Genomic DNA, 20,140 nt, shown 5'->3' on the forward strand with positions numbered 1-20,140 from the left:
AAAATTTAGCAAAGTTTAAAATACATATTAAATATACATTATAACTATCATTGGTGAATACTTAATACAAGTTAGACAATTCATTATCAACATTAACAAAAACTGTATTTTAAGCATTTATTCTCAAATGAGCCACTTTGCTAGATTTGATGAGAGTTTACCAAGAAGCCAGAGTCATAACCAGGCCATCTAGGTGTATACAATGCACTTAGGGAAAGAACCAAGACAATAAGCTAAAGACATGAAAACAAACAGATACATTAACAGGTTAAAACTTTTAATCAGTGTTCACAGCATTACTAATCAGGAAAAGAAACCCAACATTTCCTGCTGAGAATTGAGAGGAAAACAGCTCAACTAGAATCACAGAATATGACAGAATATTGGGTCTGCCCACAAATTTGTTTTATTTTTTGTAAGCTGAAAAAAAAAAGGCTATGTTTTCCTTGTTAACTGTGCCTGTATGTACATATTGTTGCTATTTTCACAGTCATAGTATTTTACATTTTATTTTAAAATTTATTATAGAGTTTGAGATCCTTTCAAGGAAATTGTTCTTACTATAGTCTCACAAGGATCTGAGGAAACAGCCAGCATCTATGGTGAAGGGTAGGGAGCAGAATAAGAAGACCACCCAGTACAAGTCAGAAGACGAAATTCCACATCTCCAGGACTTAATCTCATGGTTATTAGCTAAATCTGTGGCATTCTTCTTTCCCATGGGCTGCTTATTATTACAGGTTTACAGGCATAATCCCTGAAATCTTGTTGTTTAAATGTTCTATTGACTTCACAAGTCTTACCAGTTAGTTCTTTTATTTATTTTTATTTATTTATTTTTTATTTCTAGGAGAGAGAGAGAGACAGCGTGAGCAAGGGAGGGTCTGAGAGAGAGGGAGACACAGACTCCGAAATAGACTCCAGGCTCTGAGCTGGCAGTCAGCACAGAGCCCGACACGGGGCTCGAACCCACGAACCGTGAGATCATTACCTAAGCGAAAGTCGGACGCTTAACCGACTAAGCCACCCAGGCGCCCCAAGTCTTACCAGTTCTTGAAACAAAATGATGTCCCTTCCTTTAGTGACAACATTTGCTTAATTCACCACTGATAATATACAATGTGAAAACTCTAGAATCCTGGAAGACGTGAGACACAGAGTCTAACACACTGTAGTTGTTTAAGCTGCCTATGTATGATGTCTTTTATAATTAAAGTTCAAAGTTTAAGTAAATGACACAGAGCTACAACTTCATAGCAAAGCTGAAACTTGCTTGGAGGCCCTGGACACGACACTCAGTTTAAACATTTTCTGCTAATATCCACTTGTCCATATTTTGGATAGCCAGGGTGTCAGATGAAGTCTTCTCTCTGGTTGATTTCCCATGGAGAATAAGGGGAATGACACTGGCACCATCTTCGGACACTTTAAATTGTGCACAAGCCTGATGTATAGTAACATGGGAGCTAGAAGGCAACTGAAAATGTAAATAGGGATGGAAAGGCTAGAATGATCTGCAAGAGATATGCTTGGATATGTAGTTTGCTAAGGCCAGACAAGAATACAAAAGGGGGCAAAGTTCACTGGTCAGTGCATTATTCCTTCATTGATTTTCCCAGCCAGTTCCTTTCAGTTCATTGATTTCCATTGCTGATTGAGTCATGTTCATCTGCTGCTAGGAGGTCACTTCATTTCCCTTTTGCTCATTTTTTCTGCCTACTTGGCACTCCTGCACATGTGTGTTGTCACGTCCACTAATCTCAATTGTCTGCTGTCAACAGAATGATATACTTTTTGCACAATGGGCCCTGAGATTCAGGAAAGGTGGCTCAGGCAGCTACTGCATAAAGTTTAGCCAGAATATACTCACAAATTCAATAGTACGCTGCAGTCATTTTGAGGTTTTTTGTTCCTTTATATCAGATTTAAAAGATATGCAATATATATGGTCCCCAAGGCAAGCCATAAGCCAAACACCCTATGTCTGGCAGGAAGGAATAATGCCCTGATCTCTCTGAAAACATCTGATAACACAGGGCCAAGAGTCACAAAGCAAATGCCACCTTAGAGTTACAATTCTCTGATGCCACACTGTCAAGAAGCCCTTCATTCCGCAACCATGTGAGATCTTATGTCTACTGAAAACTGTTCAACAGGGGTAGGAAAGAGGTGTATTTTCACAGTGATAGGATTTTGTATAATCTGTTTCAGCAATCTGGATTCCATTTACTAGCAAACATATTTCAAAATACAGTTCAACATTTCCATCAAAGTATCAAAAGAGCATATGAGTATGTAGATTAGGTATGTACATGGAAGACATGCATATTTTAATTCATGGTATACTTTAATCACAGAAACAATCCTTAAGAAAACAAAAATAATTGGATAGCTGTATAGTTTTATGTTATGCAAATTCTTAAATGCATTAGGGACAAAGCAGACTTTATTCATTCCCAGGCTAAAATCACAAACGTATCCACAAAGAAGACAACAGAAGCTTTTTTAGGACCACAAAGTTGCCTCCTTTAATGAGATTTTTTTTCAGGTTTGTTTTAACACTGAAGATTATGCATTTGAATTTTTTATACCACATGAAGATGTGATTTACTTTGTATTTATATTTAGTAATTGGCCTAGGAGATTTCGGTTTTAAAATTTATTATGCAGCATTCAACAAGACTAACAGTATTAAATACTAATCAACTTTTAATAAGAATTATAAATGCTATCTCCTTTCTCAAGACAAGAAAAGCAATCACTGCAATCAATCAAGTAGTCTAATCAATTTTCAAAATGAAATTAACCATGCATCATGTGGGGGTGGGGGGGGAGAGCCTTGAAGAATATGTTGTGTACTATGCCTTTGCTACAGGAGATAACTTCAGTTTTAGAAAATGTTAATAGGATATTTAGTTTCTGCATAATCCAGTCACTCTGATGGGTTTTCAAAGGGTCACTGATATTTATTCTTACAGTCTTTTGGAGGGGAGTGGTGGATTGAAGGGAGATTACAAAGATCAACAGATATATGTAATGAAACTGTGATATAATGTCTGCAGTTTTTTTCTCTACTTCAGCTTTCCTACATTTTTTTTTTACAAATAGTTTATTGTCAAATAAGTTTCCACATAACACTCAGTGCTCATCCCCACAAGTGTCCTCCTCCATGCCCCTCCCCCCTCCCCCCCCACATCCATCAGTCCTCAGTTTTTGTCAGCATTCAAGAGTCTCTCATGGTTTGCCTCTCTCCCTTTCCCCCACCATTTCCACCCTTCTTCTACCACTTGTTCTTCCGTCAAGTTCCTCCTAATCCTCCTATACGTGCAAACATATGATATTTGTCCTTCTCTGCCTGACTTATTTCGCTCAGCATAACAGCTTTCCTACATTTTATATCAGGAAGTGAATTTCACTTACCCCAACTTTCTATCATGGGTAGAAACCATTAGGAATTTAACACACAGTATGTTTTATGAAAACAAGGATTATTTTTTTAATTTTTTTTTAATGTTTATATATTTTGAGAGAAAGAGACAGTGTAAGCAGATGAGGGGGAGAGAGAGACATACACATACAGAATCCAAAAGAGGCCCCAAGCTCTGAGCTGTCAGCACAGAGCTCATTGCAGAGCTTGAACCCACTAACTGCAAGATCATAACTTGAGCTGAAGTTGGATGCTTGGCTGACTGAGCCACTCAGGCGCTCTTGAAAACAAGGATTCTTGTAAGTAAGAAAATGTTCTCTTCCTTAAATGTTGTTTTAATGTTTATTTAGTTTTGAGAGACAGAAAGAGAGAAAGCGAACACATGGGGGTCCAACCCCCGAAACCATGAGATCATGACTTGAGCCAAAGTTGGATGCTTAACTGACTGAGCCACCCAGGCACCCAAAGAAAATGTTTTAAATCGCTGCCCGAATAAGAGGGTTTTTCAAAAAGTGTTTATATAACTGTTTGCAATTAATGTCATATGAAAGTGAATCATCCAATTTATTGAACCTGTATGGAATGCAGGACAACTGTGTGCCAGGCAATATGCTGACCACTGGCAACCAGTAAGAAACAAATTCACAAACCTTGCAAAACTCAATGCTCATGAGAGACAGTCACATAAACAGATTGAAAAACAAGTTGCTAAGTGCAATAACTTTGCAAAATAATTATATATACCTGACTTGTCAAAAAGTGATTGGGATCTGGTGTGTCTGGTTGGCTCAGTCAGTTAAACATTTGACTTTGGTTCAAGTCATGATCTCATGGGTTGTGAGTTGAAGCCCCGCTTCGGACTCTATGCTGACAGCTCAGAGCGTGGAGCCTGCTTTGGATTCTGTGTCTTCCTCTGTCTCTGCTCCTCCCTGGATCCTGCTCTGTCTGTCTGTCTGTCTGTCTCTCTCTCTCTCTCTCACTCTCTCAAAAAGAAAGATTTAAGAAAATAATAAAGATATTAAATAAATAAAAGTGGCTGGTTTCTGTAAATATTTCATGGAGAGGTAAATCTAAGTAGTGATATAATAATAAAGACAATGATAATAAAACTAACTCCAATGAATAATTATCAGATGCTAGTTCTGCATACTTCATATGTATTATTTCTTTTAATTTTTACATAAAATATATAGGCTTAGTTTTATAATTCCACTCACATTTATTTTAAAAATGAAGAAATTGGAGACTCATAGTTTGAATAACCTGTCCAAAGTCAGAGTTAGTAATTGGTAAACCTGGTAAAGCAAATCATGCATTAGACCCCATAGTCACCTATATGTTTAACTGCTTTGCTGAGACACATTTAAATACAAAGTTTAAAAGCTCCAATTTAACTTGCCCTTTTATCTGAAGTAGAAGCATGTGAGAAATACCTTGAGATACCTGAGATACCATTTACCATCATTTTCAAATTATTAAACTGGCATCTAACAATGTGATGCATATTTGAATGAGCTAGTTTGTTATTTAAAAAAATACAAGGACATTTGAATTTACCATTTGACATTTATGTTGCTAACTCTATCTGCATAACAAATATGCTTTCCTGAAGAGATCTGCTTTATATAGAATTCTACAGAAAAAAAAAGTAGTTTTGAATAAGAGAGCAAGCATACTTGACAGCATATCCAATATTATCTATTAAGCATACATACTTGACATGACAATACTTGAACAAGAACAAACAATAATCACTATTACATGGCATAAAGATAGTTTTTCAAATAGCATTTGGCCTTGTTACCGAAAAGACTCCTCAAAATCATTGAGTTGTGCATAACTAGAGCTCAAAAATCTTTTAAAATTATTTTCAAATGTTTCCTGGTGCTATTATTTTATACACAGAGAATCATTTTTCAATTTTGTTACTATTTAGAACATGCAGTGATATCCAAAAAGAATAATTTTAGTGAAAACATTATTAAGGAGGGAAGGGAGAACTAACATGTGAATATATCATCTCAATCAACCTCAGATTCAACTTTGATGTTGTTATCCCTTCTTATTCAGATGTGAAGCATTAGAAGGCAGAGATTAACAACTAAGTCAGGGTCCTGTTATACAGCCAGTTGTCACAGAAACCAGGATCCATATTTAACACTTGTGACCCTGGACTCCATTCACTGTTTTCCACAACATAGTGCCTCCTAAGATTCTTTGATATTAACTAGAACATTTAAAGTTCTTTATAAGACAAAATAAAACATAAATCAGATGTTAGATCTGAATGAGTACATGATTTAATACATTTAATATACTATATATGTATATATACATATACATACACAAAAATGTATTTATATATGGTTGTGTGTGTGTATATGTGTATATATATGTGTGTGTGTATAAATATAGTTTTCTTTTTTCTCCAATAACCAGCAATCTCTGCCTCTCATTCTCAGACACCAACTCTATTAAACAAAATGTAAATGTCTAACAGGCATGTGAATGTCCTACTTCCATGCCCACTGCCTACACAGGAAGTATCTGCAGCTTCAGTGGGTTCTATATGTAATCGGAATGATTTGCTTTTAGGTATATAATTTATTTTTCTCTTCCCTGGTTTATTGCCATTAACAATGTTATATACCCATATGTTTCCTGTCCTTGTCACTTTCCAACTATCTTTAACCTCTGTTTATCATACAGTCATTCAACAAATATCTATAAGCTCTGATGTATACATATGTATCCAGGTAATAAAAGAGTTGAGACTGTACAAACCAGCAAAAATCTTCACCATTATATTTGTGTTTTAATGGTGGAGATAGAAAATGAATAAATAAATAATCCAGTAACCAATTTAACTTCAAGTGATAAAAATACTATGAAAAGAATACAGCTGTGTAAATGTAGAAATAAATGAAAAGTGGACTATTTCAGATATGCATGTCAAGGAAAATGTCTCCAAAAATTATATTTAAAAAGAGACTCACATGATAAGAAATAATGAACCTTGAGGAATTTGTTTGGAACAATCAATCAATCAATCAATCAATACAGTACTTGGAAATACCATACTGATACAATAACAAGCTTATCTATGAGACTGACAGTGATCAAGAAAATCTTTATTATAAGGGGCCATGTTAATGGAAGTACTGTTAATAAAAGTGGGAGACTAAGGACAAGGTTACTTTGGCATTCGTAGGAATTGGATAAATAGTTATGGCTTGGCATTATTAGATTGAAAACATTTTTAGATATCCAAGTGGAAATATCAAAAAGGAGCTGTGATATTTGATTCTGGTGTTCAGTGGAAAGATCATACCTTGAAATATAAATTTAGGAATAATCAGTCTATGGATGGAATGCAAACCAATTGGACAGGATGAAATCATAAAGGGACATAAAACAAATAGCAAAAAAAAAATTGTGGGTTAAGGAAAATAATTAGAGATACTCTAATCTTTAGGGATAATGCAGAGGAAGAACCATGAAGGGAGACTCAGAAGGAGAACTATGAGGTAGGAATGCAATTAGGTGAGAGTAATATGCTAGAAATCCAGAAAAGGAAGCATCTCAAGAATGTGGGCAAGTATAATCATGTCATGCAATTTAGAAGTTAAAAAGGCATAAAAGTTGGCTATTAGATTGGACTTGAAGGTGATTGTTAGTGATGCTGACAAAAATACTTTCACTGAAGTGATTTCAACAAAAGCCTCATTGAACAAGACAAAACATAAGAAAATAATGTTAGAAAAAACAGAAAAATCAATGACAAGTAAAAAATTAAGATGCTAAAATATATTTGACACCCATAAAAAGATTGACCAACATGGAAAGAAAGGCTATGTTAAAAATTCAAAATAAATAACCTATGGCATTTAAGAGACAGAACAGCTACAGATGCAAGACTTTTTAAATAAAATAATATAATATGGGTGTGGGAACATATAATTTTTCATGCACTGATGATTAAATTGTAGACTAGTAGTCATTTTGTAGGGAAATTTGACCACACTTACAATTTGTATACATGTACATGTATGCATATATGTTTATGTTAAAAAGTTGGTTAACCAGTCGTTGTTTGGTTAGTAATAAACACTTTTCTCCCAGTAAGTTTCCTGGGCATATAGCAGGGAAAAATCTCATGTAGGTTCAAAAAAGAAGGCATATAAAAATATGGTTATTAGTGGTATTTTTTATTCATGAAGATAATCTGGAAGATAAGGGAGATGTAGGTGTGCATCACGTGCATAACTAATGAGGTGGAAAAATATTGTGGGTTTCATGTAACAATTTTAACTAAAGCCTGCAAGTATAGTAGCAACATAGATAATTAATAATAATACAGATAGAAGAGAAATGCAAGAAACACAATGTACTCTAAAAAACATACCATAGATGTGGACGAAAACACATGCATAATAAATGAGTACAAGTTTTTTTTAGAAATCATACTTAAAGATAAATTTCAATCATTATGATTGCTAAGAGAAGGGGAGGTGAATGGAGATGAAGGAGTTACATAAGAAATATAAGAGAGGGTCTTCATAGGCATCAGTGTTGATAGTGTAACATTAATTGGAGAATAAAATTAACATAATCTCCTGAGCTTGATTTACAAAAAGAGATAAAGTGTAAATTTTGCCAAGTGAACATAACAGAAATAGTAGTTCCTTTAAAATGTTATGTTGCAAGAAAAGAAACCTACAAATCAATATCTCTCATAAACATAGTTGTATAATCCTCAACAAAATATCAGCAACAAAATCCAACAATGTATAATAATTATACACCATAGGCAAATAGGATTTATCCCAGGTATGCTAGATAGGCTCAATATTTCAAAGTCCATTAATGTAATCCATTATATCAATAAGCTAAAGAAGAAAAATTATATGATCATATCAATAGATGCAGAAAACTCATTTGACAAAATTCAACACTAATTCATGATAAAAATGCTCGGTAAACTAAGAATATAGAGGAAATTCCTCAACTTGATAGTTATTTACCAAAACCTGCAATTAACATTGTGGTGAGAAATTGGAGCTGTTCTGTTAAGAAGAAAAACAAGGTAAGGATGTTCCCTCTTACTACTCCTTTTCAATACTTTATTGGAATTTCTAACTAATGTAATAATAGGACAACAAAAGTAAAAGTTACATGTTGGGAAACTGGACTGTCTGTTCACAGATGACATGGTCACCTATGTAGGAAATATGAAAGAATGAACAAAAATCTTCTGGAAATCATAAGTGATTATAGCAAAATTGCAGGATGCATGATTAATATATAGAAGTCAATTGCTTTCCTATATTCCAACAATGAAAAGGGGACATTTTCAAATAAGGGGAAAAAACACCATTTAGATTAGCACACCACAAGATTATATACCTAGATATAAATCCAACAAAACATGTACCATATCTGTATGAGGAAAACTATACAACTGATGGCAAAATCACAGAACTAAATAAATAGAGAGATAGCCTATATTTATGAATACTCAAAATTTCAAACTGCCAATGTTTCCCAATTTGATCTATAGATTCAATGTAATCCAAATTAAAATCTCGTCAGATTATTTTCTGAATATCAACAAACTGATTCTAAAGTTTATATGGGAAGGAAAACACCCATAGTTCTCAAGAAAATAGAGAAGAACAAATTTGAAAGGCAGACACTATGCAATTTCAAGACCTGTTATAAACCTACAGTAATGAAGATAGTGTGGTGTTTAAGGAAAAAAAAATAGACAAAGTGATCAATCAAACAGAATAGAGACCCTAAAAATAGACCCGGATAAATATAGTCAAAGGTCTTTTACAAAGGAGTAAAGATAATACAACGGAGCAAAGACAGTCTCTTCAACAAATGGTGCTGGAATAATTGGACATTCATATTAAATGAAAATCTAGACATAGACCTTACATCCTTCTCAAAAACAAACTCCAAATGGTACAGGTCTAAATGCAAAACGCAAAACTATGGAAATCCTATAAGATAATATAGGAGAAAACCTAAATGATCTTCGGTCATCTAGATAGAACATCAAAGGCATCCATGAAATAAATAGATAAACTATACTTCATTAAAATTAAAAATTTCTGCTCTGTGAAAGACAATATTATGAGAATGAGAAGACTACCCACAGAGTAGAGAAAATATTTGCAAAATATATATCTCATAAGAGCTAATGATGAAAATATACAAAAACCTCTTAAACTAATTTAAAATGAGTCAAAGACCTCCATGATTCGTAAGTTCAAGCCCCATATCAGGCTCTGCGCTGACAGTGCAGAACCTGCTTGGGATTCTTTCTCTGTGCTCCTCCACCATATGTGTGCACATATACTCTCCCTCTCTCCAAATAAGTAAATAAACTGAAAATATTTTAAAAAGTAGAGTTAAAGACCTTAACAGACACCTCACCAAAGAAGATACACAGATGGCAAATAAGCATATGAAAATATGTTCCACATCATATGCCATCACAGAAATGCAAATTTAAACAATAATGAGATACCACTGTATACCTCTTAGAATTAATAAAACCCAGAATATTGGCTGCTGAAGATGTGGAGCAATAGGAACTTTCCTTCATTGATGATGGTAACATAAATTGGTACAGTCATTTTGGAAGACAGTTTGGTGGTACTACTTACAAACTAAACATATTCTTATCATATGGTCCAACTATAATGTTCCTTGGTATTTTTGCAAAGGGTTAAAATCTTATGTCCACACAAAAATCTGTACACAGATTTTTATATCATATTTATTCATAATTTTCAAAACTTGGAAGCTACCAATATGTCCTTTGGTAGTTGAATGAGTGAATTGTGTTATATCTATTCAATGGAATATCATTCATCACTAAATAAGGAATTACCTATGAAACCATGAAAACATGGAGGAACTTTAGATACATAATACTAGGTGAAAGAAGCTAATCTGAAAAAGCTACATACTGTATGGTATGGTATTTTTCCAACTATATAAAATTCTGGAAAAGGCCAAATAATGGAGACAGAAGGATCAGTGGTTGAGGAAGGTGGAGAGAGATAAACAGACTACAGAGGATTTTTAGGGTAAAAATTCTGTGTATGATACTATAATGATGGATGCATGTCATTACACATTTGTCCAAACCCATAGAATGCACTACAGCACAAGTGAACCATAATGTAAACTGGTGATTATGATGTGTCATTGTAGGCTCATCAGTTGTAACAAATGTACTGCTCTAGTAGGTGAGATATGAAGGGAGAGGCTCTGCATGTGGTAAGGTAGGGGGCATATAGGAATCCTTGCATACTCCCCTCAATTTTGCTGTGAATTTAAAACTACTTTAAAAAGGTGAAGTTTTTTTAATTGGTATGAACTAAAGAGGAAAAGGAAATGATGAGGTGGATAAAGGCAGTTTGAGGTCAAAGGAGAATGATCTTTTTCAGGTGGGAGATTTGTTTGCATATTAATCCAGAGAAAAGTATTAAGGGGAAAGATGAGAGAGTCTGAGGAGGGGAATGGTGACATAGGACTGAGGGAGTTTCATAGCAATAGTAAACTTTGACAAAATAAGTTAACATTCAGTTTAAACTGGAGGGACTGGCATAAAGTAGAGGTAAGAATGGTAAAGGGAAGAAAACAAAGAAAAGGGAAGAAAACAAAAGATTGTGAGCACTAATGCAGATAGGCAAGAGAAAGAATTGGGAGGGTGAAATAGTTATCTTGTGTTTGCTTCTGTTTTCTTAGTAAAATGAATTAATCTAAATATAACATTGGAAGACTGAGAGGTGAAGAGAAGATGTGAATTTAAAGAGAAAATGTGGGAATACGAGAAATCAAATATCCAAGGAAAATTTGGTAGGGTTTGTTTTATTCCTTCTTGTTTTTCATTTTTCTCTGGATACTTTTTGTGCTGTTTTAGTGTAGATAAAAAATAGAGAGATGTTGAATTGCACCTGACTTGGATTTTTCCACATGAAAATGTTAACACATTTAGTATTTTATTACTGTATCTCTTAGCAGAAGTAAACTATTTGCCCACAACCACCTTCCTGAAATCTATTGCATTGGCTTTGAATACATTACAACATTCATTCTGTTTTCTTTCTAGATTCCTTCTACTCTATCTAACTAGTCAATGTTGGAATTCCTCAGGATTTAGACTCAGCCTTCTAACTGTAAACTTTTTTTTTGTAGGCTACATCCACTACATAATATAAAGTACTCTCTATACAAAATTCTTCCTAGTTTGACACCTTCATACCTAATATTTCTTCTGACTCCTAGTTCTCAAACTTAACTGCTTCCCCTGCATCTGTATTTGGATAGGATCTTCAAACTCAACATGTTCAAGCAGAATATACCATCTTATCAAAAAACTTGTTCTCTCCCTACATTTGCTGTTTCAATAAATGTTACGTTATCCATTGTCTTATTTAAAAGAATCAGAAACCTCGGTACTCATTCTTTCCTGCCTGTATAACCTACCACATCCAATCAATCAAGTCTTGCCTATTCTTTTTAAGTATTTCTCTAAACTCATCATTTTCATCTTGTCCTGCATATTAGGATAGGCTGAGAAGCATTTAAAAAATGTAGTCCCTGAGTCCCATCTCCAGAAATTCTTACTCAATCGGTCTGATGTAGGTCCTAGACATCAGATTAATAATAATTTTAAAACCTATAACATATGAATTGTATTATTGAAAACTGCTACAATGAATTCACTTCTCTCTAATCCAAATTTCAATAGTCTAATACAAACTAATACAGGCTACAATCGTATCATATTTGGATTAATCCAATAACATCTTGAGGCACCTGGGTAGTTCAGTCGGTTAAGCGTCTGACTACGGCTCAGCTCATGATCTCACGGTTAGTAGGTTTGAGCCCCGTGCTGGGCTCTGTGCTGACAGCTAGCTCAGAGCCTAAAGCCTGTCTTCAAATTCTATATCTCCCTCTCTTTCTGTCCCTCCTCTGCTCATGCTGTCCCTCTCGCTCAAAAATAAAACATTAAAAGGGGCGCCTGGGTGGCTTAGTCGGTTAAGCGTCCGACTTTCGCTTAGGTCATGATCTCACAGTTCGTGGGTTCAAGCCCCGCGTCGGGCTCTGTGCTGACAGCCAGCTCAGAGCCTGGAGCCTGTTTCAGTCTGTGACTCCCTCTCTCTCTGACCCTCCCCTGCTCAGACTGTCTCTCTCTCTCTTCTAACTGTAGAGAGAATTAAATAAATAAATAAAATAAAAAAAATCCGATAACATTTTAAGATATCTCCTTACTTCAGCCTTGGCTTGCCTTCTGTTTATTGCAGCCAGGAGTGCTTTTTATTTATTTTTATTTTGTTTATTTTTTAGCATATCATGTAATCATGTGATGACCAAGTTTAATACCACTTAGTTACCTCTATTGTACTTAAGTTTAAGACTAAAAAAACAAGTAAAAATAGTTAAAGACTAAAACGTCGTATTTGGTTTATAGCAATAGGTATAATTGGGCTGCTGCCTAATTCCATAGCCTCATGTTTTATCACAATCCAGTTCCTATCCTCACATGCATTCTTTATATTCCAACTATATGATTATTCTTAATTTCTTAAAATATACCATTTTTTCCTGTCTTGGTAAAAGACTTACTCAAGATAGTATTTCAAACTGGGTCACCTTTCTTCCCTCAATGCACCTTTGTCTAGCTAACTGCCTAAACAAAGTTATACCTCCTGTTTTACATCCCCTTAGTACCCATCTCTGGCATGCATATTGAACAATGCTCATCACATAAGACATATTTGTATTGTGCATAATATTGTCAAAAACTTATTGAACAGTTACACTGTGCAAGCACTATGCTAAGTGCTTGACAACCACAATCTCCTGTCAACCATGAAATGCTCTAAGGGAGACATTATCAATATTCCCTTTTTAAATATGAATAAACTGAGTTACAAACAGATTAACTACCTCACCCAAGATTATATAGCTAGAAAGTGGGGAGATCAGATTTGAACTCAGGATATTGGACTTCAGAGCACATGCTCACAATCCCTAAATTTAAGTATCAAATTATACATTTTTTTTATTTGTTAATTAACCACTTTAGTGATATATGATTGGCATACAAAACTGTACATATATATAATTTATGCAGTTTGATAGTTTGGACATATGCATACACTGGTGAAACCACCACTACAACCAAGGTAATAAATAAAACCATTACCTCCAAAAGTTTTCTCATACCTACTTGTGGAGGGTATGCGGTAAGAGCACTTAACATGGTATCTATACTCTTAACAGATTAAGTGTAGACTCTATGTTGTACAGCAGATCTATATAACTTATTCATTTCACATAACTAAAAATTTATACCCATTAAACAACTCCCTATTTACCATTCCCCACAACCCTTTCCAGCCAACATTCCACTCTCTGATTTTATGAGTTTGACCCTTTTAGATATCTCATGGAAGTGGAATCATTGAATATTTGTCCTTATGTGATGGCTTATTTCACTTAACATAATGTCTTCAAAGTTCATCCATGTTCTCACGTATTGCAAGATCCATTGGTTTTTTAAGGCTGAACAACATCCTATTGTATGAATATACCCATTTTCCTTATAAACTCATCTTTTGATGGAAATTTAGGTCTTTTCCATACCTAGGTCATTGTGAATAGGTATGTAATGAACACAAAAGAGTGGATTCAAGATACTGATTTCAGTGGATTCAAGTTACTGCTTTCAGATCTTTTGGATATATACCCAGAAGTATAATTGCTGGACCAGGATGTGGAAGTTCTATTTTTAATATTTTGAGGAACACCTGAACTGTTTTCCATAATAGACGTGCCAATTTCCATTCCCAAAGAAGTGTACAAGGGTTCTAATTTCTCCTTATACTTATTAACACTTATTTATTTATGTATTTATTTAATTGATAATAATGAGGGATATCTCAGAGTGATTTTGCTTTGCATTTCCCTAATAGCTGGGGATATTGAGCACCATTTCATACATCTGCTCACCATTTGTATGTCTTCCTTGTAGAAATGTCTATTCAAGTCCTCAGCCCATTTTTGAATTGAGTTTGCTTTTGTTTGTTTCACTACAGAGTTGTAGGAATTCCTTATGTATTTTGGATATTAGCCCCACATCAGATACATGGCTTGAAAATATTTGCTCCCTTCCTGTAAATAGCCTTTTTATCCTGTCACTTTTCTGTACAGAATTTTTTTTTATTTTCATATAGTCCCACTTGTCTACTTTTGCTTTTGTTACCTGTACTTTTGATATCATAGCCAAGATATCATTGCCAAACCACACACACACAATTAATATATATGACTTTGGAATCATGTTAAACCTTGATGGTTTTCATACAGATTTGACATGCTGATTAGTAAAATCAAAAATAAAAGGTTAAAGGCCATTTTTGTATTAGTAAACAACAAAAGTGCTCATATTTAAATGATAATATTGGCTCATAGAACACATTGTAAAGATCAAAGAAATATCAGCCATAACTCTAGGTAAATGCATCTTACAAGTAACCTTTGAACTGTACCATAATTTACCATAATTACCAAAAAAAAAAGAAAGCACTGAATATTAAGAGTATACAGTTGTCATTACTTTATCTTATCAAGTCATTAGAGCAATCAGCATATGAGCAACAGTAGGTTTGTTCAAGAAAGTTCATAGTTACAATGCATATGTTAGTGTGTGCCATTCCTATATTCAATTTAAACAAAAACTTGTAGATAGATGACAATATAATAGTTATATTTACCCTGGCATGCATACTTCTGGGGATGTTAGTTCTGGATGGTTTGGTGAACCAGATGGGAAACGATAGGATTTGCTGGACATATCAAGGATGTAGGGAATTCATAAACACCTGAAGGTGAATAGTAACACAATGAAAAATTTTCAGAATAAAGATTAAAAACATAAAAGTTGGCTAGAAATCTAATTCCTGCAGAACCTAAAAGTAGATCTAAATTCAACTGACATTTTCATATGCTCTCTTGTCGGGTTATGTTTTATGTATATATTCTTTCTCTGCAAGAGATATCTGGCCTAATTAAGGGCAGGGGTCATTTGTTCCCCTCTGCATCCTACCATGTAGCTCCTTGATTTACACTCTTGCTACAGGAGGTTTCAGAAATTAGTTCATGCCATACTCTATAGAGAAGCCATGAGACAAAATGAATGTCAGGTACTTATGTTTTGCTGGCCTCAGAACCATGACAGAATTCAAAAGACTAATGGTATGGGCAACTTTCATATATACAGAGTGTATTTTCATGGTTTTAATCAAAATCTAAATGAACAGACATGTACTGATCTTGATGCCTTATGATCAAAGTTTCTAGGAAAAGAAGTATTGAAATCCTTAATTGAATTTTTTAAAAGTGTCCTGGTTTTTCTTAGTTTGCCTGCACCTGCAACTCACATAATGAATTTTGTTTTCATTACTGAATTTGCTGTTTCCCTCCCTCACACAATTAAGCACAGAAGGTTGATAAGTATTAATGAGGTATTTTCAAAGTAGTATATATATTTTATAGAATAAATAGTATGAGAAACAGGATGTTGGTAACAAATAGATACATATAATGGTCTTGTGATTCAATTGAAATTTTCAAAGTTTAGTTCATCAGCTCACCTAAATGTGCATTAATTTTAGTCATCTTCAACTATTCTAAATTTGAAAGGGTGAAAATAATGACATCTGCTTAATCTAGGTTAAAAAAGGCATTTGTATGTATTAATGATAGAGGCACATTATTATTGGAACCACATTCCCCCTTGTTTCCTGTAGTGTCTGCTTTTCCAAAGATGGCTCAGATTATTATTCAAACATCCAGGTGACTATTCTGACAATGTAATGATTAACACCTACTCATTGTTCTGTCATCACTATCAAAATGGAAACTAACTCTCTTGAGATAGATAAGTATGTGATCAGGTATTATGATTAAGTTTCAGCCACATAAAGCACCATGCTGCATTGACATAGTGAAATACTTTTTAATATATTCTCACCGAAAATAATACCTAAGAACCTAATAGAACATAATAGGAAAAAAACCGTTCATATGGGAATGGATTCAACTGCGATGAAACTACATGTTTCATGTTTGAAAATTCTACACCTTCTTTACATGTCAATGTTTTTTTCTTTTGATGACTACAACAACTGTTGGTCAGCTAGCTTGTTCATGTTTTCACAGAATTAATTAGTTACTGGTTTAGACTTCCTTCCCTCAAGCAGGAAATGTACCTGTTGTTACAATATATTTTTTATGAAAATTTGTACCCAGTATGTAATTAAGTTGAAGAAAATTTTAGGGAACAATTTTTAAGCAACATTTTTCAGGGGTAGGATTATTAAACATTTTAATATCTGTTCTCAATGCATTCAGAACATGGACAAAATAATCACCCACTTTGATTTATAGAGATTTGCATTCAGGACAGAAATTTCACCCAAGACACTGGTTTTCAAATACATTTCCAATTCTTATTTAGTAGGAGGAACTGAATGCCCCATATCTTATCAGGAATAAATTAGTCTCCTGTTAAACTGGCTGCTAAACAAGGAGTTACAATCCTATTAAAATCCAATTAAACATGCATCACATTTGATAGATATAATTAGAACAACTGTAGAGGGTAAATGGCTTCAAGCACTGTAGATGGAAGAACTGTAGATCAGTGTTAAAAGGGAAAATAATAGACAATATGCTGGGGATTTGTTTCTGCAATGATACCTTCTTTATAGTGACTATTTTATTTATTATCTTTTAGCTATTTTTAATAGTTTCTCTAATTTACCAGGAAATGATTGCTTTACTTTGATGTTTACTTCCACTAATAAGGGTATTGTATCTGCTCTCATGGGGTAAATCAGGCAGTGTAGTCAAAATATAGCAGATCTTGCAAAATTCTCTAAAACTTGTAACATATAAAATATTTTAAAAACATTTTTCATGTTTTTAAATGTCCTCATTGCATCATATACAACTTAGGTATCCATCTCTCTATAATCATCTTTCTCACAAGAATGTAATCAACTAGGAATTGTTGACCTATAACAATTAGGTGGATATGCAGTCATTAGCTTCTTATGAACTCATCTATTCTTCCGTAGTAGCTGTTGACAATCTCTGCTGACTCCTGATCTCAGTGGTTCTTAGTAATAATTTGTATTCCTTATATCCTATTTTTTTTCTTACAAATAGTTTATTGTCAAGTTGGTTTCCATATAACACCCAGTGCTCATCCCCACAAGTGTCCTCCTCCATGCCCATCTCCCCACTCCCCCCCATATCCATCAGCCCTCAGTTTGTTTCTCAGCATTCAAGAGTCTCTCATGGTTTGCCTCTCTCCCTTTCCCCCACCATTTCCCCCCTCCTTCTTCCCCATGGTCCTCAGTTAAGTTCCTCCTAATCGTCCTATACATGCAAACATCTGATATTTGTCCTTCTCTGCCTGACTTATTTCGCTCAGCATAACACCCTCAAGGTCCATCCATGTAGCTACACATGGCCAGATTTCATTGTTTCTCATTGCCATGTAGTATTCCATGGTATCCTATTTTTGCTTATCAAAATGTAGAGGGATGATTTTGTACTTTTCATATGGCTATAAACCAAAGCTGCTTTTATATTGGGGTTAAAAGGAAATATTCTAAGCAAAGCCATGATCACTACACAGTATATTTTTGGAAAGTATGACAAGTACTGTAAGTGTAACCAAGGAGAACACAGAATGTTAAGTATCAGTTTAACTTGGTAATTTAAAATTAAATTTTCATATAATAAATATACTATGAGACATTAGGGACAAATCAAAGAGGATGATAGTTGACCATTTTTATGTGTCGCTTTTACTTATTAAATATCAGCTTATTTTCATATATTGCATTTTCTACTACCTAAGTATTCAATACCTCCTAAACTTCCTTGTAATTGTGGTCCCCACTTCCTGGCTATGAATAATAAGTCTGGGCACAATTAACAGCTCCTACCCTGAATATCTGCTCATTGGCACAGCAGATGAGAGAAAAATGGACATGAAGAAATTTGGAATTTAAAAGAAAAATGGACATGAGGAAATTGGAACTTTAAGACTAGGGTATCAATACTGTTCGTCTCTTTCTCTTTAAAGCTTTCTTTTCTGTTTCTCTGCATTTCGCCTCCTTTTCTCTTACTGAGTTATACAGGTAAAAAGAGAGCCAAAGGCAGCTCTCAAGGTATTCTAGAGTAGCTAACAGAGGAAAATAAGTTTTGCTATCAACCTCTTGTAGCGAAGCTCCTAGGAAAGGACTCCAATTGACCCTATTTGACCCCTCTACACAATCTCTGTGACCATGATAGACTCTAACCTTGCCACATGCCCATTTGTAACCAAGAAGGAGGATTCTGTTAGGGCAGTTGTGATGGGCAAAGGGATATGTATGCAAGGATCACAGGGACAGTAGTTATAGCATGTCTAATCTGTAAAGCTGCTGCCAGGCAATGCTTGAGACTTCTCTGCCTTCAGAGACTCTCTGGCTCTTGTTATGGCCACAGGCAGCTTAAGGGCTTCTTACAAGCTTGTGGTTCATAGTCAACAAACATTTTCTGGTTCCTCCTGTGACGGGAGGTAGAAGTAAGTTAATCGGTTTTCCTGGGATTTCTGACTTCTCAATGCTGTTTTTCCCACACTACTTTTTTATGCTAATTCCTCTTCTATTCTTCAATTTTCCTATATATTTCCATAATAAAACTTGTTTACGTCAGTATTAGTAAGTATACAATCATGTCTTTGCAGTTTCACTTAAAAATGTTAACCAAAGTGACAAATTTATTTATATGAAATAATTAAGGTCAAGATATGTCCATATTAGACTTTCTTTACAGAATTTCGCTCCAAAATTTCATGTATATAAGAGAATTTCTTAAGTCTTTGAATTGCAACAAAGAATAAGTTTCTATGGTAGAGGCATATAAAAATATGTGGAGCTTTAGAAATGTTAATGTAAAATGTGAAATCTGAGGAACTATGAAATAATTTATATTTATTAAATATTTAACAGAATAATTAGTTACAGACATACTTAAAAGTAGTAATTCATTTTGAGGGAGCATGTGTTTAAGAATTACTATTTTTTCACAAAATATCTTAAAGGCTTCGTTGACCCTATAACTGTTATATTGCTTATTAATTCTGTCTAGATAATAATATTAAATAGGCATTTTATGCTGTAGCATTTGAGTATTTTATGATGACCTGTGTTTTATGGCATCAGAAATGTGAAATAATGAAATTATCAGAAATAAAGCTTGAGGGGGAAGGAGGCAAGATGGCGGAGAAGTAAGGAGCTCCGTACTTGCACTCACGCCCATACATCACACGGAAAAGATCTGAAGCCATTGGAAAACTTACAAAACCTGAGAGATTGGGAGAAAAAGGACGCAGAATCCACTGAGAAAGACTTCTAAAGTGAGTGCGTACTGGGAAAGATAAAATCGGGCAGGGATCAGAGACTCCAAGGTCAGAGACGATCCCCCTCTACCCTCTACGGGGAGTGAGAGGGGAAAAAGAGAGTCCGAAACAGAAAAACCTCCGTTCGGGGCATAGAAAGACTGTACTTGCCAAATACCTGCAAGCCAGGTCCCCTCGCGCCAACTGGTCCGGGGGGGGGGGGG

Source organism: Hyaena hyaena, unplaced genomic scaffold, assembly GCF_003009895.1.
Source record: "Hyaena hyaena isolate Hyena2069 unplaced genomic scaffold, ASM300989v1 scaffold_489, whole genome shotgun sequence".
NCBI classification, from domain to species: Eukaryota; Metazoa; Chordata; class Mammalia; order Carnivora; family Hyaenidae; genus Hyaena; species Hyaena hyaena.